Raw genomic sequence first — 22562 nt, forward strand, 5'->3', positions numbered from 1 at the left:
AATAAAAAAAAATATGGTGAATGTTTAAATAAAAAAAAAAAAAAAAAAAAAAAAAAAAAAAAAAAACATAAAAAGGGGGAGAGTAAAGGCCTGAACCGGAACCTGGGAATGGAGAAAGTAAGCATGCTGAAGAAAATGGAATACTCCAAATATCAAACTATCTTTTACATAAATTTAATGGTAACTGCTCAAAAAAAAATCCAGAACTGAAATATATACTGTAATAAAAGAAGAAACAGAGGGAAACATCATAGAATACCACCACACAGAAATAATAGACAACAACAAAAAGGTAAAGAAACAATGGAGACACAGCCTTACTCAGAAAAATAAAGATAGGATGATAGGAAATCCTCACATGTCAATAATCACCCTAAATGTAAATGGACTGAACTCACCAATAAAAAGGCACGGAGTAGCAGATTGGATCAAAAAACTAAATCCAACCATATGCTGTCTCCAAGAGACACATCTCAGCTACAAGGACAAGCATAGACTCAAAGTGCAAGGGAGGAAATTGACACTCCAAGGAAATGGTATCCAGAGAAAAGAGGTGTAGCCATACTGATATCAGATGAAACAGACTTCAGGGTGAAAAAGATAACACAAGAAAAAGATGGACATTTCATAATGGTAAAGGGGAATATACAACAAGAAGACATAACAGTCATCAATATTTATGCCCCCAATCAGGGAGGAGCAAAATGTACTAAGCAACAACCAAGAGAACTAAAGGGAAAACTGAACAAAACACAATTACACTAGGGGACCTAAATACATCATTGACAGCTATGGATAGATCATCCAAACAGAAAATAAATAACGAAATAGCAGCCCTAAATGACACAGTAGATGAAATGGACATAATTGACATTTATAGAGCACTTCATCCTAAGACATCAGACTATACATTTTTTTCTAGTGTACATGGAACATTCTCAAGGATAGACCATATATTGGGACACAAAACCAGCCTCAGAACATTTAAGAAGATTGAATTATGTCGCCACGCAAGAGCTAACTGTTTTGTTTCCTTCTATCTGCCCCCAACGAAAGGAGAGTCTGTGAGATCCTTTCAGGGACTTTGCTAAACCTTTGTGTTTGTACCTTATGCCTCCCTGTTTGGTCCCAGGAAGATGACTGGACAGTCAATGATGAGTAAGATTCCTCATGGAAGGTACAACTCAAGCCAGATGCCGTCATGTGGGGACCAACAGGAGAACCCACAGGGTTCACAGAGGTGGGCACAGCCCCCCGCCTTCCTCAGGCTAAGGAAAGCCTCAGCCTCTCTGAATCTATTCCTTCCCAGAACCTGCAAGGGAAGTGATTCAATGAGGTGCTCTCCATCTATTCATATACATATAGGTTTTGTCCCTTGGGGAAATTGAAACTTATGGTCCAGCTGTCCGCAGGCAAGGGTGATCGACTTAAATCGGTTTCCTATTATGATGTATCCGATTCACAGTTCTTGAGATTCACAAGCTTTACCTCCTTTACTTCCCCATCGAACTGATAAAAGCTGATGCAAGGCTCGATTCTGGGCTTCCAATCCTTGAGTTTGGGGGTCCCTTGGCCTCCGCACTTAAACTCTATTCATGACTACTGTCTTTTCTTAAACCTGCGCCGCCCTACTTGCTCCCCACAACTCTCGTCGCGCGGGACGCGAGAAAATCATACCAAGCATATTCTCTGATCACAAGGCTTTGAAATTGGATATCAACTACAAAAGAAAGCAGGAAAAACTACAAATACTTGGAGATTAAAAAACATACTCTTAAAGAACGACTGTGTCAAAGAAGAAATTAAAGGAGAGATCAAAAGATACATAGAAACAAATGAGAATGAAAATATATCCTACCAAAATTTTTGGGATGCAGCTAAAGCAATTTCAAGAGGGAAATTTATATCATTACAGGCCTATCTCAAAAATAAGAAAAATCCCAAATAAATAACCTCACGTTACACCTAAAAGAACTAGAAAAAGAAGAATAAATGAAACCCAAGATCAGCAAAAAAAAGGAAAGAATAAAAATCAGGGCAGAACTAAATGAAATGGAGAACAAAAAGACAATAGAAAAAAATTAACATGACAAAGAGTGGGTTCTTTGAAAAGATTAATAAAATTGACAAACCCGTGGCTGGACTCACTAAGATAAAAAGAGAAAAGACACTAATAAACAAAATCAGAAATGAAAGAGGGGAAATTATCATGGATGCCACAGAAATACAAAGGATCATCCAAGAATACTATAAAGGAACTTATGCCACCAAATTCAATAACTTGGAAGAAACAGACACGTTCTTAGGAACATATAACCTTCCTAGGCTGAATTACGAAGAAGTGGAAAATCTAAATAGGCCAATAACCAGTAAGAAAATTGAATCAGTCATGGAAAACATTCCCAAAAGCAACAGTCCGGGACGAGATGGCTTCACTAGTGAATTCTACTAAACCTTCAAAGACTATCAAATACCTGTCCTACTCAAATTGATTCAAAAAATTGAAGAAGAGAGTACTCCCTAACTGATTTTATGAGGCCAACATTACCCCGACACTAAAACCTGGTAAGGATAACACACAAAAAAGAAAACTACAGATCAATATCTCTGATGAATACAGATGCAAAAATCATAAACAAAATTCTAGCAAATCGAATGCAACAATGTGTTAAAAAGATTATTCATCATGACCAAATGGGGTTCATCCCAGGGGTACAAGGATGGTTCGACATATGCAAATCCATCAATGTGATACACCATATAAACAAAATAAAGGACAAAATTCATATGATTATATCAATTGATGCAGAAGAAGCATTTGACAACACACAACATCCATTTATGATCAAAACACTTAATAAAATAAGTATAGAAGGAAAATACCTTAACATAGTAAAGGCCATATATGACAAGCCCTCAGCTAATCTCATAATTAATAGTGAAAAACTCAAGTCCTTTGCTCTACGTTCAGGAACACGACCGGGCTATCCCCTGTATCCTCTGCTTTTCAACACAGTGTTGGAAGTCCTCACCAGAGCAGTCAGGCAAAAGAAAGAAATAAAAGGCATCCAAATTGGGAATGAAGAAGTTAAACTGTCACTCTTTGCAGATGACACGATGCTATATATAGAAAACCCTAAAAACTCCACAAAGAAGCTTTTAGAAACAATATATAATGAATACAGTAAAGTTGCTGGCTACAAAATCAACCTACAAAAGTCTATTGCATTCCTATATACTAACAATGAAATCTCAGAAAAAGAAATTAAAAAAAAATTCCTTTTGCAATTGCAACAAAAAGAATAAAATACCCAGGAAAAAACTTAACCAAGGATGTGAAAGACGTATATGCTGAAAACTATAAGACATTTTTAAAAGAAATTGAAGAAGTCACAAAGAAATGGAAAGACATTCCGTGCTCATGGATTGGAAGAATCAACATAGTTAAAATGGCCATATTACCCAAAGGAATATACAGATTTATTGCAATCCCCATCAAAATCCCAATGGCATTTTTAAAAATAAACAGAAGAAAAAATCATCAGATTTGTATGGAACCACAAAGGCCCCAAATAGCCAAAGCAATCCTAAGAAAAAAGAACAACGCTGGAGGTATCACGCTCCCTGACTTTAGCTTGTACTACAGGGCTACAATAATCAAAACAGCACGATATAGGCAAAAAGACAGACACGTAGACCAATGGAATAGAACTGAGAACTCAGAAATAAAACCACATAAATATGGAGAGATAATTTTTGACAAAGAAGCTAAAACCATGCAATGCAGGAAAGACAGCCTCTTCAATAAATGGTGCTGGGAGAACTGGAAAGAAACGTGCAAAAGAATGAAACTGGACTGCTATCTGTCACCATGTACTAAAATTAATTCAAAATGGATCGAAGACCAAAGCATAAGACCTGAAACAATAAACTGCACAGAAAAAAACATAGGTAGTAAACTTATGGAACTCGGGTTCAAAGAGCATTTTATGAATTTGACTCCAAAAGCAAGGGAAATAAAAGCTAAAATAAATGAATGGGACTATATCAAACTTAAAAGCTTCTGCACAGCAAAAGAAATCATCGACAAAATCAAGAGGCAACCAGCTGAATGGGAGAAGATTTTTGCAAAGAGCACCTCCGATAAGGGGCTAATATCCAAAATATACAAGGAACTCATACAACTCAACAACAAAAAACCCAACAATCCAATTGAAAAATGGGCAGAGGACCTGAAGAGACATTCTCCAAAGAGGACATACAAATGGCTAATAGACATATACAAAAATACTCAACATCACTAAGCATCAGAGAAATGCAAATAAAAACTACAATGAGATATCACCTCACCCCAGTTAGAATGGCTATCATCAAGACAAATAGTAACAAGTGTTGGAGAGGCTGTGGAGAAAAAGGAACCCTCATCCACTGTCGGTGGGAATGCAGACTGGTGCAGCCGCTATGGAAGGCAGTGTGGAGGTTCCTCAAAAAATTACGAATAGAATCACCATATGACCCAGCAATCCCTCTCCTGGGTATCTACCTCAAAAATCTGAAAACAGTTATACATCAAGACACGTGTGCTCCAATGTTCATTGCAGCTTTATTGACGGAGGCCAAGACATGGAAACAACCAAAATGTTCTTCAATAGATGAATGGATAAAGAAGTTGTGGTATATGTACAGAATGGAATACTATTCGGCTGTAAGATAAAATGAAATAGTACCATTTGTGACAACATGGATGGATCTTGAGATTATAATGCTAAGCGAAATAAATCAGACAGAAAAAGTAGAGAACCACATGATTTCACTGAAATGTGGTATATAAAACTGAAAACAATTAAAAAACAGGACAAACAAATGAAGAAAGAAAAACTCATAGACATAGACAACAGTTTAGGGGTTATCAGAGGGTAAGGGGGCGGGGGACTCTAGAAAATGGTAAACAGGGTCTAATATATGGTGATGGAAAGAGAACTGAGTCTGGGTGGTGAACACACAATGTGAGATACAGATAATGTATTATAGAATTGTACACCTGAATATGTAACTTTACTAACGATTGTCACTCCAATAAACTTTAATGTAATATACATATTCTAACCTTATCTAGTCTTCAGAGTAGTGAAAAACAGTTGGACACCCAAACATAAGCTAATTAATTTCTGTATAAGCTACACACACTAAGATAATTCAGTTTTTAAGCAATACACAGCTTCCCAAATGATTTGCTTCGGTGTACACTGTAAGTTGGTGATTTTCAGGCAGAAACGGATATGGGCAGAGAGTTTATTCTCACATCACTTGAAGATAATGTGATTAAGATGGCTTAGTGTTGAATCATTAAGCACATCAGATATGATAGTAATAGGTTGATGATAATGCCTTCTACCTATCCCTCACCCCCCAAAATAAATATCTTTAGGTATGTTTTTACAAATGTTTTGATTACTTGTACGTTTTCCGTTACCTCCTTATAGAGGTCAGTAAGCCTGTCAAAAAATGGAGATTGAGTTCTCTTTTAAGTCTTAAACTCAGATGAAATTCTGTTAAATCCTAAATGTTTCCTCTGTATCATGGTGTTAATTCAATGACAAAGTCTTCCATCTAGGAAAAACTGACCCCTTTTAAAAGTATAATAATTTAAAGGTCAGAAATCTTTAATGGAAAGTGCCTGTCTACAAATTTTATAAATTCATCGTTTTGACCACACAAAACATCAAAAAAACATTTTCTTCACAAGTGTGGAGATGTAGCATTACAGTTGTTAAGGAAAATATGGGGGAAATTCATTGTTTTCAGTTATATTCTGAAGGTATTAGCAATCCTGTACTTTTAATTTTATTTCTAAAATACACTATTATCATATAAGGTAAAGTTGGCTTTTTTCACATTTTCATCTGAAAAAAAGAATGCCTCCTGCAGATAAATCTATATTTTGTAAACTCAGTAGACTGTTAAGCACAATGGAATTCACTTTAGCTTTTAATTCTTAAGCATTAATTTTTCGTGTGGGAAGAAATTTCAAAGTCAAGGTTTTGAGAATAAAAAGATACATTATCTTTATTTTCAGCATTATAAAACATATGCTATTATGCATTACAGATAGATGTAAACGGTTGTAAACCTGACGTATTTTGCTTTATGCACTATACATAGTGTTGCCTCTAATGACCATGAACCACATATGAGAAACTACAATCACAACACAATGCATTTTCAGAATGTTTCTACAAATATTTTAAGTCAGTTTTCCACAACAGAAATAACACATTTTTTCCGTCTGTGATATTAGATATATTTTCTAAGACATCATTAATGACCATAGATTTAAGATCGAACGCGGTGGAGGTTTCAAATTATTTTTAGAGGAGAAATGTTAAAAGTTCAACTGCATAGCCAAGACTTTTACAGCCACTGAGAAGACCAAACTACTTTGAAATTAAAGTCTTCCATCAGCAAGTTACCTCTTGCTCAAACATAATTGGTGCAAAAACATTAAAATTATTATCACAAAAAATGAACACTCTAAAGTAAAATGAATAAACTGCTCACTTGGCCCTGGAAATGAAAATTATAGGCCAACAACTGCCAAACTACCGAATAAACATGTAATCAAATATCATGGGAAATTGTGTAGTTTTCTTAACTGTTATTTTCAACATTTAATATCTTTCTTCTGAATGCTATTTAGCCTTATCTCCATCCTCAGAACGAAAGTTCAAAAATGGAATCAGAACACGAATATTTTGCATTTTAAGATGAAGTGTCACAAAATTCCACAAGTAGGACTAGAATTTGGCAGAATGCCATTTAGAAGACATTTTCACAATGGGCGAAATCCTAAAGATGCTCACACTACAATAAGCTTGAGCCCATTAATTTTAACCCTGCAACGAAGTCATTGATAACTGTTCTCCAAAGACATTAAAGCAGATGGTGAGCTTCATATTTTCACTACGAAACATACTTTATGTTTCTATACTGACAGAAGCTGCTGAAACTAAAAGAGCTTCTTTCTTGTTTAATATACTCGAAGTTTTAAGGAAACTCATTGTGGAGGAAGAAAAGTCATCAGTAACTTCTCAACTTTTCTTCCACGTCAACAAACCTGAGTGTGATATTATCTGTCAGTGAAGCTCACCAGGCAGTGATTCTCACAGGTTTATGTACCACTGGAGGTTCAGAGAACCTGGGTAGTGAGGAGGTGGAATTTGAAAGAGTTCATCAGTTATCGTGATCTGCGTCCCCTAGAGGCACATTACCACCCTCCCCGAAAATCACTGATTTCTCTTCCCCTACCTATAAGGCATAAAATACTACAAACAAGGGCTTGTGTATAAAAGCATCTAAAACTCATCTATCCTAGCTTTTCATTAGCCAGGTGTGGATTATTCTTTTAAACGTCGCTAACTCCTTGATATTGGCTTTCCATGGCCTATTCAATTCCTAAAGGGTGTGCATGGTGGATACTATTAACAGATAATAAAGTTATGTGTGACATTAAACACCAGGATGCTAGCTGCCAATATGTGCTATCTGGGCAAGATGATTCTGTGGAAGGGTCTGTTTGCCATCCTAGGACTGACAGACTTCTCAAGATGCTTCTTTTTGATATACCAATTGTCACGTTCAGGTCTTCTTTTGCCCACTTCCATGCCCTCCCAGGAGTTTCTTTTCAGATACTGTTGGATTTCTCATCAGACAAGGTAAACTTTGTCATATAGGTGAAAGGGTAAATTCTGATTTAGCTTCTCCTGAATAAATGCCAAAGGATATTTATGCTAGTTCAAGTCACTGACCACTGACAAGAAAATTATTTATTTTCCCTATAAGCTAATGTTTTTATTGAAAAAAATGAAGGCCAATAAAAGCCCACTACTGAGGCATGTGGAACGTATTTAGTCAGATCCCAGCATCGTGTGGTGCAGGACACATGTAATTTAGTACCTTTGACAGAGCTGTGTCTGGGCTCTGTGCCGTGTTACCCCCTCCTGCCTTATTGGAAGCCAGAGCATATGAGTTCGTCTGCTCCAGATTTACTCCACTACATGTGTTACAAAAACTTTCCTGCCCCAGAAGGTGGGGTGAAACTGTGAACACCCAGGTGCCTTGACAGCTGTGGCACAAGCTGCATTTATTTAGTTCGTGTTAATTATACCACCAAAAAAGCTAAAAGGCTAAATTTTCGGATGGCACAACAGTACCAGCGTGACCACTGAAACAAAATAAATAAGTAAATACATGAGAGTTGGCAATACTAAAGGAAAATAAGAGTTTTTATAAATATAGATGAAGAAAAGCCATGATGTGCGAGGCATTCAACCACTTGTCCTACCTGTGGGTGGGAGAGGCCATATCGTGATGTGTTCTAAAAGAGTTTTGTTTTAATGTCAAAGGCACAGAAGGAAATAAAGAGGGACACAAGAAAAGGGAGACTGTGACAACTGGGACATTTGCATGCACCTGCTCCTGCCCTCCTCCATTATCTCCAGACAGTAAAGTTGGGAAGGGAAAACTTCGCTCTGACCTGGGTGGGCTGGATGAGAGAATGATACACAGCAGGGCAAACAGAAGGGAAAGCACAGGAAAGTGTACAAAGCAATCCACTGCCACATCCCTCAGCCAGCTACAGACACAGATGCACAATTCATGCTCATAAGGGCTATCAGTTCCCAGAGAAAAGTCATTGTCATTTCCTTTACTATGCACACACACGTTCTGCAAGAGTTTTTTGATGACTCTGAAGGTAGCACCTGCAAGATACATTGCTATACTGCTTGTATACTTATATGCATATAATGAGAAATTACAACTGCATCAGGAAATGCTTATTTGAAGCACATAAATAAAATTCTCCATATCACTTTTTATCTCAAATCTATTTCAACAGTACAAACACTCTAATAACAAGCTCAATTTGATTACAATTATTAAAATAATTGGATTTCATAGGATGGAATATGGACACATGCCAAAAGTCTTAAAACAAAGATAATATTTCTTTAGATTATGTATTTTTTTTGGTCTCCATTTATTTATGATGTCACTAACTGAATTTTAAGTAGATAAGCTTCATAATAGTTCGCCAGTCCTACTATGGCTATTGTTTAAAACATTATTAATATTTTCATGAGTTTTCAGATAGGTAATTCCCACTTGAAGAGTATGGTTAATAATAATATTAATAATAAAATAATTAACATGAATACTTGTACTGTATCAGGTATATCACTTAATGCTAGCAACAACTTTGCAAGGTAGGCATTATTATCCTATTTTCTAGATTAGCAAACTGAAGATCTGAGGTGTTAAATCACTTGCAAATTATAAAAGGCCGATCGCTATAAGATGTGGAATTTAAAACCATGACTGCCTGTACTCTAAAACCACTAACTTTTAAGTATAGTGGTCAATAGCTCAGAGAAAAGATATACTTCAGAACATGACTGATTTGAATTTCATGAAATAAATCTGTAGGGTTACTGTTATTTCTTTCTGTCCCAGGATATATGGGCCGTTTTGTTCTCTGAAATAGTAGAGGTTATTTTCTCAAACTACAAAGAATTGAGAACATTAGAGCTCTTCGCATTTTGTCTTCCAAATGGCTGTAGAGTGGAGTGTGTGTGTGTGTGTGTGTGTGTGTGTGTGTGTGTGTTTCTGTGTGTGTGTAGGTAGAGAATTATAAGGAAAGTACCAGACTAAATCTTCTCCTCTTTAAACCTGCTTCCAGTACATTAACACTTAAATCTTCCTTTCTCAAAAGTGAGGAACAAGAAAAAACACTAAAAGGGAGTAGGGAGAAAAGAAAAGAGAGAAGATAAGGAGAAAGGCAGATAGTGAATGAGAGGAGATAGGAAAGACAAACAGACATTTTTCTAATATGCCTAATTATCTTCTCTAATGTGATTCTAAATAGTAAAGCGGCAAAAGCACTGAAAACCATCCAATACCAAACTTTGTCAAAATGAGCTGTGTTCCCGTCCTCCCTCATGCGAGGAGAGGCACAACTGCACGCTTGGTGTCTCTGCAGCTCTTGGTTCACTGTCTTTCCTTGTTTTTGAAGATGACAATGCCGGCTATCATTTCTTCCTGCCATTGGTCCGTCAGGTAGTCGGTTGGGATCCACTACTACCCCAGTCTGGTGGATACTATTTGTTATGGCTACTCTGAGTGTTATGGGCTCAAGTTCACTATGCCGTATTCCAGAATATACAGAAATCTCCAGAGATATGGCCACTCTTTTATCTGAGCTTCTCTGACCTCCTCCTGGGAATCTGCTGGCTCACTGAGGCACTTCTCTATGGAACTTCGGCAGCCAACAAGGGCATTATCAGTTACGGATAACCTGCAAGCAGTTGGACAGATACTCTACATTTCCTCACTTCTCTACACGGTCAGTTACTTCTGGTATCTGTACAAAGAGCTGAGGATGAAGCACAACCAGAGTGGACAGAGCACATTTCTCCTGGTTAGAGATAATATTTGTCAGGTTGGTCGAAAAGCCATCATTTTGTCAAGCCCAATACCTTTACTACTGATGATACCTGTATGATGTATACTGATGATACTGGTATTCTGTCTGGAGAATGCCAGGGAATGCTTCTGCAACTTCAGCCAGAGCCACAGGCCTATCCGGATGCCCTCACCTTTGTCAGCCATGGCTGAACTGCCTTCTGTCAACACATCAGTCTGTATGTAGCACACTTATTTTTATGGGCTCACCATTCTCCTGGCCAGCTTTCTAACCAGCCTCCTCACCCTGGTTTTACTCATCCAAGCCCAGACCTTGTATAAGAAGTTTGTGAAATCAACTGGCTTTCTGGGGAGTGACCAGTGGGCAGTGATTCACATCGTGGAGCAGCGAGTGTGCTTCTACCCACTGGCTTTCATTTGCTGCTGGGGCCCAACTGTCATTCTGAGAATCATACAGCTGATCAAGCTACAGGACACCAAGATTCACATGGCCCTCTGTTATCCAGGCTCTAACAGCATCATCTCATGGTCTACTCAACTCCGGAGTATATGGCTGGACACAGTACAAATTCTTCCAACTAAAGCAAAGATTCTTCCAACTAAAGCAAAGGCGCAGCATGATGCAGACACCCAGACTGCATTTTTATGCTCACAGAAGAGATTCTATAGTGGAGGCCTAGATCCATTGGCATCTACGCTTACTTTTGCTACCAGCATCTCCACCATTCTTGGAAACTATAATACTGGAATATCCAGGAACTGCAGTTATTCCACAGTGAGGGATTGGGAAGAGTGTTGGAGAACAACATCTTAAGTCTTTTCTAACCATGCCTTAAATTATGAAAGGGAAAGAGAATATAGTACCATGGTCAGTAGCTATTCTAGGGGAATTGGCTAGGATCTCTTCATTGTTCTCAGATTTATTAGTGATTCTTAAAGTCTTTGATCAGGGAGATGAAGCCACTTTCCATCTAAGAGATAGACTCATATTACCTCGATGAATATTAGATTTGTCTAAGCCTTTTCTAGAAAAAAATAATTCCAGGTTATTATTTATATGATCCACTTCTAGGCTCCCTACTACATGGTTGTGGGGGACGTAGGGTGGCATGCAACAAGTTACTCAGATCTTGTCATTGCTGCTACTGTCTGTGAGGTTGGACAAAGAAAGTTCTGGGTTTCTGGTCTTTGAAGAGGTTTGGAAATACGGAAAAAGTAAAGACAACAACTATCAAAAAAGTGACAGTGGGATCCTCGGATACACTACATCCTAGCCTCTTCTATGGTCAGTGCTGTTCGAAGTCTTGGCAGTAGGGACCATCCTACTCTAGAAAATTAAGGACCATCTTTTGAAGTTACAGGCGATGATAAGATTTTGGAGAAATCATGACTGAAAGAAACTCGATTAATCAAAAACTCTAAACTGTCATTTACAAGCTGAACTCCAAAGTAGGTTTCAATGCTGGGACATTGAATTAGGTTGAGACATATGAACTTGCCATTTTTGAGGTGAAAATGGTCGAATATCAATTTTACATGGTTCAACCTAACAGGAAGTGCTAAATATGTTTATAGAATAAATGAACAAACAAATGAATTAATGACTAATATAATAAGTAGAACTTGAACCTTTTGGGAAAGAGAAGATTCCTAGAATGCAGAGCCTCATTTATGAGTACAGATGTCTAATCTGGGATACCATCCTTCTCACCATCCCTGTCTATGGCTTAAAAAACACTCTGCACCCCAACACCATGTGACTTACATGGGGAACTGGGTGTTTGATGTTTCTCAATGTGTGGGAGACTTTGGATATTTTCACATAGCAGCTTCCCACATTTTATATCTTTGGCATCGCACTTGCTGAAGATCTTAAAAAATCCCCTTAGATTCATTGCCAGTTTCCAGACCTGTCCCTCTTGGTATTCATGTAGTTATAGCAACTTGCCCAGGCAACCTCTGTGCCCTTCCCAAAGACTTCGCCACCGACCCTGGTAATCATGACCTTGTTATTCACAAAGGGTGTCATCTTGCTTCTAGGCATTTGTGTGCACCACTTGGAGGTACCATTACAGCATTCTCGGAAGCCACACTAATCCACCGTGAGGTGGCAGGGTGTGGTTCCTTTAGAAATTTGCAATTTTTGTAAATGGATCGAAATGCACGATCTGAACCTTCTTTAGCCGGTGTGAGGGCAGGCAAAGTGATCCTTTTGACAATGAAGGACACTGCCACAATCACATTCTTCTCCTTTATCTACTCTCTTATTCCCACCATATGACTTTCCAAAGTAGCACTGGAGCAAAGCTTTAGGAAACAGGCAGTCCCCTCTGTGCTTATGTAACAGCTGGTGAAAGTAGTGGAAAAGTGCAGTTGCTGACGCCCATAACTACAGTAATAAATTCATGTTCCGGCCATGGCACCAGCAGGCCACGTGATCAGGCTTTATTCTCAAGTTGTGGCCAAGCTCATGAGCCAGGAGAGCTGCGTAATGTGGTATATTTTCATCAGAGAAAGATTCAACACTGGTTGCATCCTTAGCCATGCAGAAAGCACTGAGAAATGCATGACCATGGTATTTCCCAAGACTTTGGCCAATAATCATACGAGCAACATCGTGCTTCGCCATGCTCAAAAGATGCCAGTGTCTCCCACTGTCAAAATTTTGAAGTATTTCCTGCAAACTCAGGGAGATTTTCACAAGGGTTCTCTCTAACCAGTAAATACTACTTTCACATTTAGCTTCTTCCTGTACCTGTTGACCAGAGTATGGGCATCCATTATCATCTATGTAGTCTTGGTAACATTATTATTTGGAATTGCTTATTGTCAACCACAATAAACATTTCTAGATACTTGGGAAGTGCCCACACATAGGGCATATGAACTGAGGAGCGTTCTATTCTGTTCTGAAATTGTGAAGTGGTTAAGAGCTCTTCCTGTTTCTCCACTGACTACACAAGACTCACCTGATTTTAAGGATAGGCTGTCAAGCATATGCTCAGAATTCTTGTAAGTATATACAGGCTTAATGGGAAAGACAGTGCCATGGAAGGTCAGGATTCCCTTTAGCCCTGAGCAAGTGCTAACAGTCACAAGAGATTCCAGGTCACCCTCTGAATATCCAGTCATCCTGAATAAAAGGCATGCCTAAGTTCTTGACAAATAATCCCTTCTTCTGCTTCCTTAATAATATGGCATTTTCCTTGTATGAACAGGACATAGGCCACATTTTCTGCCTTTTCTTTCAGTTCTCTGAGCATCACTAGGTTCCTAGCCAAGACTATTTCATAGTAAAGATATTCCCACTTACAATGCGTCCCTGGAAGTATAGTTTCCATCAGCAATAATATGTCATGCAGCTTATTATGGGAAGGGCCCGTTCTCAAGCGTCCCACCTAGGGTTTCCTGGGGGAAAAAATCACTCCAAACCTTACTCATAAACGCTAGATTTCATAGAAGAAAGGGCAAGGGGGGAGGCAAAGTAACTAACTGAGATTGTCATTGTCATGGCCCAAGTGAAACAGCTAGTGATCCAGACTTGTGTCTCTCAATTGCCTTCCCTGAGACCTAAATCTTTGTCTGTGACACAGTTGTTTGGCCAAAGCTCAAAGCTGTGCTGCATGCCAGAAGCAGCTGCTCCCACCCCGAGTATTACATGATGATATCAGCCTTTTGGCTCCGTCTTTTCCTACGCCTGTTGTGCTCTCTGTCTTCGGGACTGTCCTTACTTTGCAACCTCCCACAAAGAACAGAAGTTTTTTGCTCCTTAGTTGTGCTCCTGCTGTCTTTATAGAGGGCTATCCCAAGGAGAGGAAACTTTCAGAGGTGCAGCCAGTACTATGACCCAGACTCAGGCTCTGAGAAAAGAGAAAACTATAACTGCCATCCCTCAGTCCCTGTCCCATAGAACAGCCTTCCTGCCCTATCATCTGTTATTCATCTGAGTCACTGAAACTAAAATTTCCAGAGCAGGGGTTTGTGGATCCCTGGGGAGGTCACAGGCCTCTGCCGTCCAATGCCTTTGCACCATTTCCTACTCTGTACCATACAGCCCATTTCAAACCTACAACATATTTCCTTTTGCTCCCTCATTATTCACAATATGTTTATTTGCACAATCCTGGTATACATGTAAAGTATTTTTAGAATGATTAACCCATGCCTCTGTGAAAAGCAAATATATAAATTGGACAACAGCGAAAAAAAAATTACCTGTGTTACCTTGGGTGAGTCATTATATACACTGCATTTCACTTTCTACATTGATAAATACAGAAGCTTGGACTAGGTAACCTCTAGGGGCCCTTCCAAATAAAATTATGTTATTTTTTCTAATAGTTTCAATTTAGTTTATAAGACAAAATACTCTTTTAAAAGAGCATATTAAAGATAAGTAATATATGGTTTCCACAATTTCAAGATATTCTCAACCTTATAGCTCTAAACAAATAATATTTAATAATTTTCTAAAGTAGTAGTATTTTATGTACCAGTATGTAAGCATTGATATTAGATATGACATTGTTGAAATTGAGCCTTGATATATCACTCTTTATACTTGTTTTCAGCATTTCCATGAAAGTATAGCTTGATGCAAATTTTCCTTATTGTGAAATATATACAGGGGATACCAAAAAAACTGTACACATATTTTAAGAAAGGAAAAAATCTGTATAAAATTACACTGTTGGTAACCACTCTGAGCACCTCTTGTAATTGCAGGAGTCAAACGTGACTTGTATTCATCTTTTGTTATCGGTATATATTATTACAATTTTAATACAGTTTTTTTTCCTTTCTTAAAATGTGTGTACAGTTTTTTGGCACCTTCTGTACATCATTCCACAATATGTAACCCCAAAATAATGCAGGCCAAATTGTTATTACAAAATTCATGAAATTGATCAAAATCCATTTCTTAATCATTTCAGGTTGCTGTTTTCTCAACCTTTCATTGCCCTTTTAAGACAGGACAGTAATGTTTCAAATTGCTCATGGCAATGCCTGAAGTTTAGAACTACTGAAACGTCCTTCTAGCTCTATAAATATTATTTATGCTCTATTTATTAGGAGTAAAACATTTTGGTCAATTCCATTACACTTTAAGATGAATAGGTATTTATTGATTCTTTAATAGCTTAATCATAGAAGTAGGAAAAAAAAACAAATGCAACATCTTAAAGAAAAAATGTTAATAAAATCATAATCTTTTACCAAAATACAAACATTCTTGATTTCTGTTCTTTGAAAAACCCTTTCCTGAACTCACACAATTTCTCTGCTTCCCTTTTAGCCAACCCTTCAAAATAATTCAAAAATAATTTAAAATAATCATCTATACCAGATGTATCCAATTTCTCTCCTCTTATTCTGTCTCAAACCCATTTGATCCAGACTTTCACTTCCAATACTATTCTGAAAATTCTCTTATCAAGGTACGAATAACTTCCATGGTGCAAAAATCAAATAGTTAATTCTCATATCTCATTTTCTTGACTTTACATTTAATATCCTTGATCATGATTCCCCTTTCTTGAAACATTTCATCCTGTGGCTTCCAGTCGCCCACTGAATCTTATTTTTTCTCTTACATCATAACTCTCTTACTCAGTCTTCTTTGCCATTTCTTCTCACCTCCTCGATTTCTAAAGGTTGGAAAGTCCTAAAAATCAGTCCTCAGACTTTTTCATTTTTTCCATCTATACTCATTCCATAGGTGATTGCATCCATTTTCCTGCCTTCAAATTCCACCTCTAGACTCTTAACTCCAAGCCAAAACAACATGCCTAAAATACAGCCTTCTATATCTAAGTATCTACTGAACATCTTTCTTTGCAGCTGAAAGAGGCATCACGGAGCCAATGTGGTCCCCCAAATTTCTTTTAACCCCAAACTTGCATCTCCCCATTACCATTTCAATTTTAAAAATGCAAACTTATACACCCTTAGATTAAAAAAAATTAAAGTCATCCTTGATTCCTTCATTATTCTTAAATTGTATACCCAATATATTTAAGAAATTCTGTTGGCTTTACCTTCAAAATATACCTGCAATCTGAAAACGATCCTCCACATGTACTGCTGCTATCCTGGTATAAACCACAATTCACTTGAATTATTGCAATACTGTATAACTGGTCTCCTTGTTTTTGGTCTAGTCCCATTTAGTCTGTTCCCCAAACATCAATCAGCGTGATCATCTTAAAACAAATATTAGATCATTCCACTTCTCTTCTCAAAACCCTTCTTTGAGATTTATCCCATCCTCATATCTTCATGCTGATAATAATAATTTGTCCAAGAAGCCACTGCTGAAACCAGCTTGCAGTAGTTTCAACACTTGAAGAACCAGTTTCAGCACATCCACCTCCTCAGAGACACAAGTACCAGTTGGCCAGCATCCCCTCCTCAAATGTGTGAGTATTAGGCACACAGAACCCTCCCCTGCACTCATCAGACATCAGCACCGACTGAGATGTACCTCTTCCTCAGAGGGTTTTAGTTGTGTCCAAAATGTAGTAAGCCCAGAATAGGTTATGTTTACCATTGATTATAAATAATATCTCTAGAAAATATTTAGAAAGCAACTACCTGAGGGCTCTGAAACATAAACAAAAACAGATTGTGGCGAAGACTCAAAACATTGAGAAGCAACCCATTCAAAGACGAGATACTCCTTATGTTTTTTTCTCTTTTGTCTCATGGATTTACCCATAGGGTCCCAATTGCAAAGCTGGGCAAAGGTGTGTAGCTGGCAGCCAAACCTCCAATAGAAACTGTGTTTTTCTGGCCAAAAGAGCCAGAAAAGAGTCAGAGAATGTGAGGGAAGTCCTAGAAACAGAAACATTAAAGTGACTACCTAATTCTGTGTATAAACCCACACAAGTCCCAGGCTCACTTCTGAGCTGCACAAGCTAGAGACAGACCCAAAGCAAAATAGCAAGGAGCTTTGAGAAATAAACTATGATATAAACCTAAGGCTCAGACTAACCACTGGAGCATGTGTGTACTGGATTAACCCAAATTTCATAGTAAAGTCTTTCAAAATTGAGATTTTTGAAAAAATTGGGACTAGAACGACTGTCTGCCAAACAAACAAACAAATGACAAATCCACGTTATTCAGAGAATTCACATAGAATCTATACAGCATAACATTTGACAAAAAGACTAAGGAAAATATGACAAATTCTAAAGACTTAGGAAAAGAAAATGAACAGATACCAATACCGAGATGAACCAGGTATTGAAATTATCAAACAATTATTTTAAAGCAGCCCATGAGATAAATGGAAAGACAGAATTTCTATTTCTTTCATAGTAGTAAAAATTATTTTTTAAAAACTATCGAAATGAAAAATTATGGAACTGAAAATACAATATCTAAAAATAAACAATTAATGTGATCAATAACAGAATGGAGATGAAAAAAGAGTCAATTAACTTGAAGAGAGATCAATTGAATTTATACAATCTGAAGAACACAGAGAGAAAAATGTTGGAAAAAAAGAATAAATAGAGCCTTGGGGAACACTGTGATGATCTCAAATGTTCTAAAATATATGTCATTAGAATCTCAAAGGAGAAGAGAAAGAGATCAGTGAAAAAAAACAAAAAACAAACAAAAAAACACCCCCTAACACAAAAACGTTTGAAGAAATAAGAGCTAAAAACTTTCACATTTGATGAAAGACATAAAACCATAGATTAAAGAAGCTCAGCAGACTCCAACCACTCAAATAAATAAACTCAAATAAAACTCAAATAAACTCAAATAAAACAATGCTCAGACACATCATAACCAAGCTACTGAAAACAATAGACTATGAAAGAAACTTTGAAAACAGCTAGAGAAAAACAACACATTACAGTTAGGGAAACAATAATTTGAATCATTTCTGAGCTTTCATTAAAAACTATGGAGGACAGACGACAGTGGAGCAGCATCTTAAAGTGATGAAAGAAAATAACTGTGAATCCAAAATTTTATGTCCATTGAAAATCTCTTTCAGGATGAAAGATAAATAAGGACATTATCAAATAAAGGGAAACTCAGAGAAATTGCTAGTAGACCTGCTCTAAAAAAAAAAATGCTAAAATAAGTTTTTCAGCTAAAAAGAAATTATAGAAACTTGAATTTATTAAATCTCTTACTCAAAAGTAAATTTTTAAATATAATATTTTATTTTGTAAGTAATTAGAGGTGTGTCTGAAGACAAATAAAGAGTATTTTCAAGAATGAAGGAAAAGGATGAAAAATAGCAAATACACGGGCAAATATAAAACTGGTTTTCTTCTTAAGTTCTTTAAAATATGTATGCTTGTCTAAATCAATTTATGTATGTTTAACCCACATGACAACTATAATGAAAAGTTGGTGAGGAAGAGTAAAAGGAACCTATATGGTTGTAAAGTTTCTATTAATACATTCTATTTCTATTAATACATAATACAACAGAAGAGGTAAAATATACCTCTGAGAAGACTGTGAAAGGTCAAGTATATATGTTATGAAACCTAGAGCAGAGCAAGCACTGAGAAATAATACAAGAGATATAGGCAACATTCAATAGCTAAATTAAACTGCAATATGAAAAATAAATATTCAAAGAATCCAAAAAAGGCCAGAAAAGGAGAGGGACACAAAAGATATGGTACAAACAGAAAACAAATAATAAAATGATAGAATTAAATACAATTGTATCAGTAAACACATTTAAATAAATAGTTGAAACATATATTAAGAGATTGTCAAGTTGAATTAAAAAAAAAAGGCTCACCTACATTCTGTCAACAAGAAACCTACTTTAACTATAAATATATTGGTAAGTTAAAAGTTGAAGAATGAAGAAAGATATGCCATGCAACAATCAAAAGGAAGTTGGAGTGACTATAGTAATATTAGAAAAAGTAGACTTCAGAACAAGAACATAACTAGGGATAAGGAGGGAAAATATATAATGATGAAAGGATCAATTAACCAAGAAAACTTAACAAATACATACACACACACACACACACACACACACACACACACACACACACACATATACACACATACATATACATTTATAAATGTGTATATATGCACATATACATATATATGTATATATACTCATATGTATATATATTCACATATATATTCATATTTCATACAACAGAGCTTTGAAATACATGAAGCAAAAAATAGTATAACAGGAAAAAGAATAAACTAACACTTTTAAATAATACATGGTCCAAAAAGGAAGTTACAAGGGAAATTAGAAATCTTTTGAGTAGAATGAAAATAAAATCACAACATACCATCATTTTTAAGGTATAGCTGAAACAGTGGTTAGAGGGAAGATTATAACATTAAATATTACAGATTAAAAAAGAAGACAGTTCTCATTCCCATGTTTTAAATTTCTACCTTAAGAAATGAGAAAGGAGAGCAAAATATCACCCAAAGCAAACAAAAAGAAGGAAATAACCAAAAAACATAAATCAATAAAATTGAAAACAAAAATAATAGAAAATACAATGAAATCAGAAGCTGGTTATTTGAAAAGTCTGAGGTGGGACAAAATAAAAAGAAACAACACAGAGGATTTAGTAAATATTGCATTTACTTGTAATGATACTTTCGCTCCTAGCAAAGTAAATCTGTGGACAAGATGATCAGAGTTTGAACTGTGTCCTGTTTTCACATGGGCAATTTGATTTTATTTCATTCTATTTCCGTAGAATTGATGAAAATCACTATAATTATATAAGCCAAGTGATGGATGAGGTATGATCATGGAAACTGTCTTTATCGGTTTATCAAAACTGGATGATCTAGTACTGTGTAGCAGGGAATCAGAAACAAAATTTGGAAACTACAGGATCTCATTCCCTAGTGTTTTTCAAATATCTCAAAGCATTTTTAATATGGAGCTGGAGTTGTCAGAGGCCCAACTTGAGCCCCTTGAAAAATTGAGATTATGTTAAGGATAAATCTATACAATTTCAAAATCAACATGTATGGATTCCAAAAAAGATGACATTTTTGGTCTTAATTATTTTTAAAAGAAGAAGATATTATGAACATAATAATCACAAATGACGAATAGATATGAAACTCTTCAAAATATCTGGAAAGCCATGGTAAATAAATATTATTTGAGATTTAATAAAGAGATGATAACTGTGAAAGCCTTGGTCACACATGCTTTGGTAACTTAAATGGTGATCAAATTGCCTCTCTGTAACTATAATAGAGTCTTTTGGTAAAAGGTCTCAAAAGTTAATGGGGGAGAGAACAATGCCATACATATTTTATCAGAGAAATTTTCAAAATGAATCTGTAAACTTATTTACTTTTCTTAGTATATTTTGTTTGGTATTGTGTTCCTCTCTCCATTGCACTGGGTGTCTTTTCAATATAAATTTGCCTCTAAAAATGTAATCTACTCTGAATATATACGGGAATACTCACATTGCAAAAGCAAAGCCCTTATTAAATTTTTCAGGCTTTGCAGAAACTATGTACTTTCAGAATCTGGCTTGTTGCCCCAGGAACCTATGTCCATGGAACGGCATTTGTCTGTCAATTTCCCCCTAGTAAACAAATTATTAAATAAATTATGACAGTAAGTAACCATAGGGAAATGACAGTAGGAAAGTAAGTGGGAAGCTATGAACCCCCTGCTAAATAGATCATAAAATTTTATCCTCTGGTGCCATTTTCCCACTATTCTAAATATGTCACATTGCACTAAAAAATGAAATTTACATAGCTGTCATTGCCATTGAAGTCCTTTTTGCAGATAGCACAAGGTAATTTGATGCCATTCTAGGTGGCTAATATGAATAATTTATGAAAAATCTCCTGGGGACTAATCTTCTGTCATTCAAGGTTAAGTAAGAATCCCTTTCTCCCTTCCATTTTATTGGCCTGATTATCTAAAGAACACTTTGATCTTAGTGACTACTATAAAAATTGGAACATCTATCATTATTTTACAAATTGGTATTTAAAGTCAATAAAAGTCAGATTTGGTGAATATTCTCTCACGTGAACGCAAGTTATAAGCCAGAAGTATTTCCTTTTCCCAACAACACACTGATTTGTATATGTTCTGAAAGGGCAAGCAGGAGGGTAAGAATAAATCATTTTACAGCGCCCTAAGTGTGCACAAAGTGCATGACAAATTCCCAAAAGTTGCTTTACTGCACTAACACTATTTTCTCCATGAATAATTCATGATTATCAAAGGACAGAAGACACCTAAAATTTGTTATCAAAGCCCCAAGACATGGATTACTTATCATTTAAATATCACAGCAAAACTCTAAATAAAATATTTCTCAGAAAAAAAAAAATTCAGGAAGTTACATCTGTTGCTGCCTCAGGGGAAAAAAAAGATCACATAATACATTTGAAATGCAGATACACTTTTGTGATTGTCTGGCTATTTATACTTTCTGATTATCTGCTGTATGGATAATTAAGAATTTGCTCTATTTTGACATTTTTGTCTCAGTAGGTAACAAAACTTACTAGTAATTATTTCACACACTTAAACTAATCAAAACTACTAGTAATAGCAAAGGTGTTAAAACAGAATAATAAAAATAAAAAATTAGAATGACTAGTACGTAGGGAAGAAACCTGGCTTCAGGCAACAGAAGCACGTTGGAAGTGGTGGTGGTAAGTAGTTACATATGTGCAAATGTACCTCCGTGGAGGTTAGCTGAATTTTACTGAACATCATATTGAAAACCTTTATCGGACTAGGTAAAAAGGCCTATTATATTAAAAATAAGCAAACTGAACACAGCACACGCAGTAAATCAATATGCCAGGAGTGGGTTATTCAAGGCTTAGCCTTCCAGTATATGAAATAAGAACAGGCTTTTGTATAAGGGAGGAAGTAGACAGAAAATAAGGAAGGGAGAAAAAAAGCAAAATTGTGTGTGACCATAGCTATAAGCCTAAGTGATTTGGCAGTTGTTCAATACTAATTAAACACATTAAGCAACCAGCTAATCCTGTGCAATATCCATAGGCTATAACAGTTTCATAGTCTCCTTAACCTTAGTCATTATTGCCTTTAA

At 36.3% G+C, this 22562-nt stretch overlaps 1 protein-coding gene and 1 pseudogene across 1 annotated transcript in view; one reads left to right on the forward strand and one right to left on the reverse strand.

Moving 5' to 3' along the window:
• The window catches only part of LOC117026836 (protocadherin-11 X-linked-like), a 788660-nt gene that overhangs the window by 163672 nt on the left and 602426 nt on the right, over positions 1-22562 (reverse strand).
• Positions 10155-11293, forward strand: LOC117024609 (transmembrane protein 116-like; annotated as a pseudogene).

The sequence above is a fragment of the Rhinolophus ferrumequinum genome, chromosome X (genome assembly GCF_004115265.2).
Source record: "Rhinolophus ferrumequinum isolate MPI-CBG mRhiFer1 chromosome X, mRhiFer1_v1.p, whole genome shotgun sequence".
NCBI classification, from domain to species: domain Eukaryota; kingdom Metazoa; phylum Chordata; class Mammalia; order Chiroptera; family Rhinolophidae; genus Rhinolophus; species Rhinolophus ferrumequinum.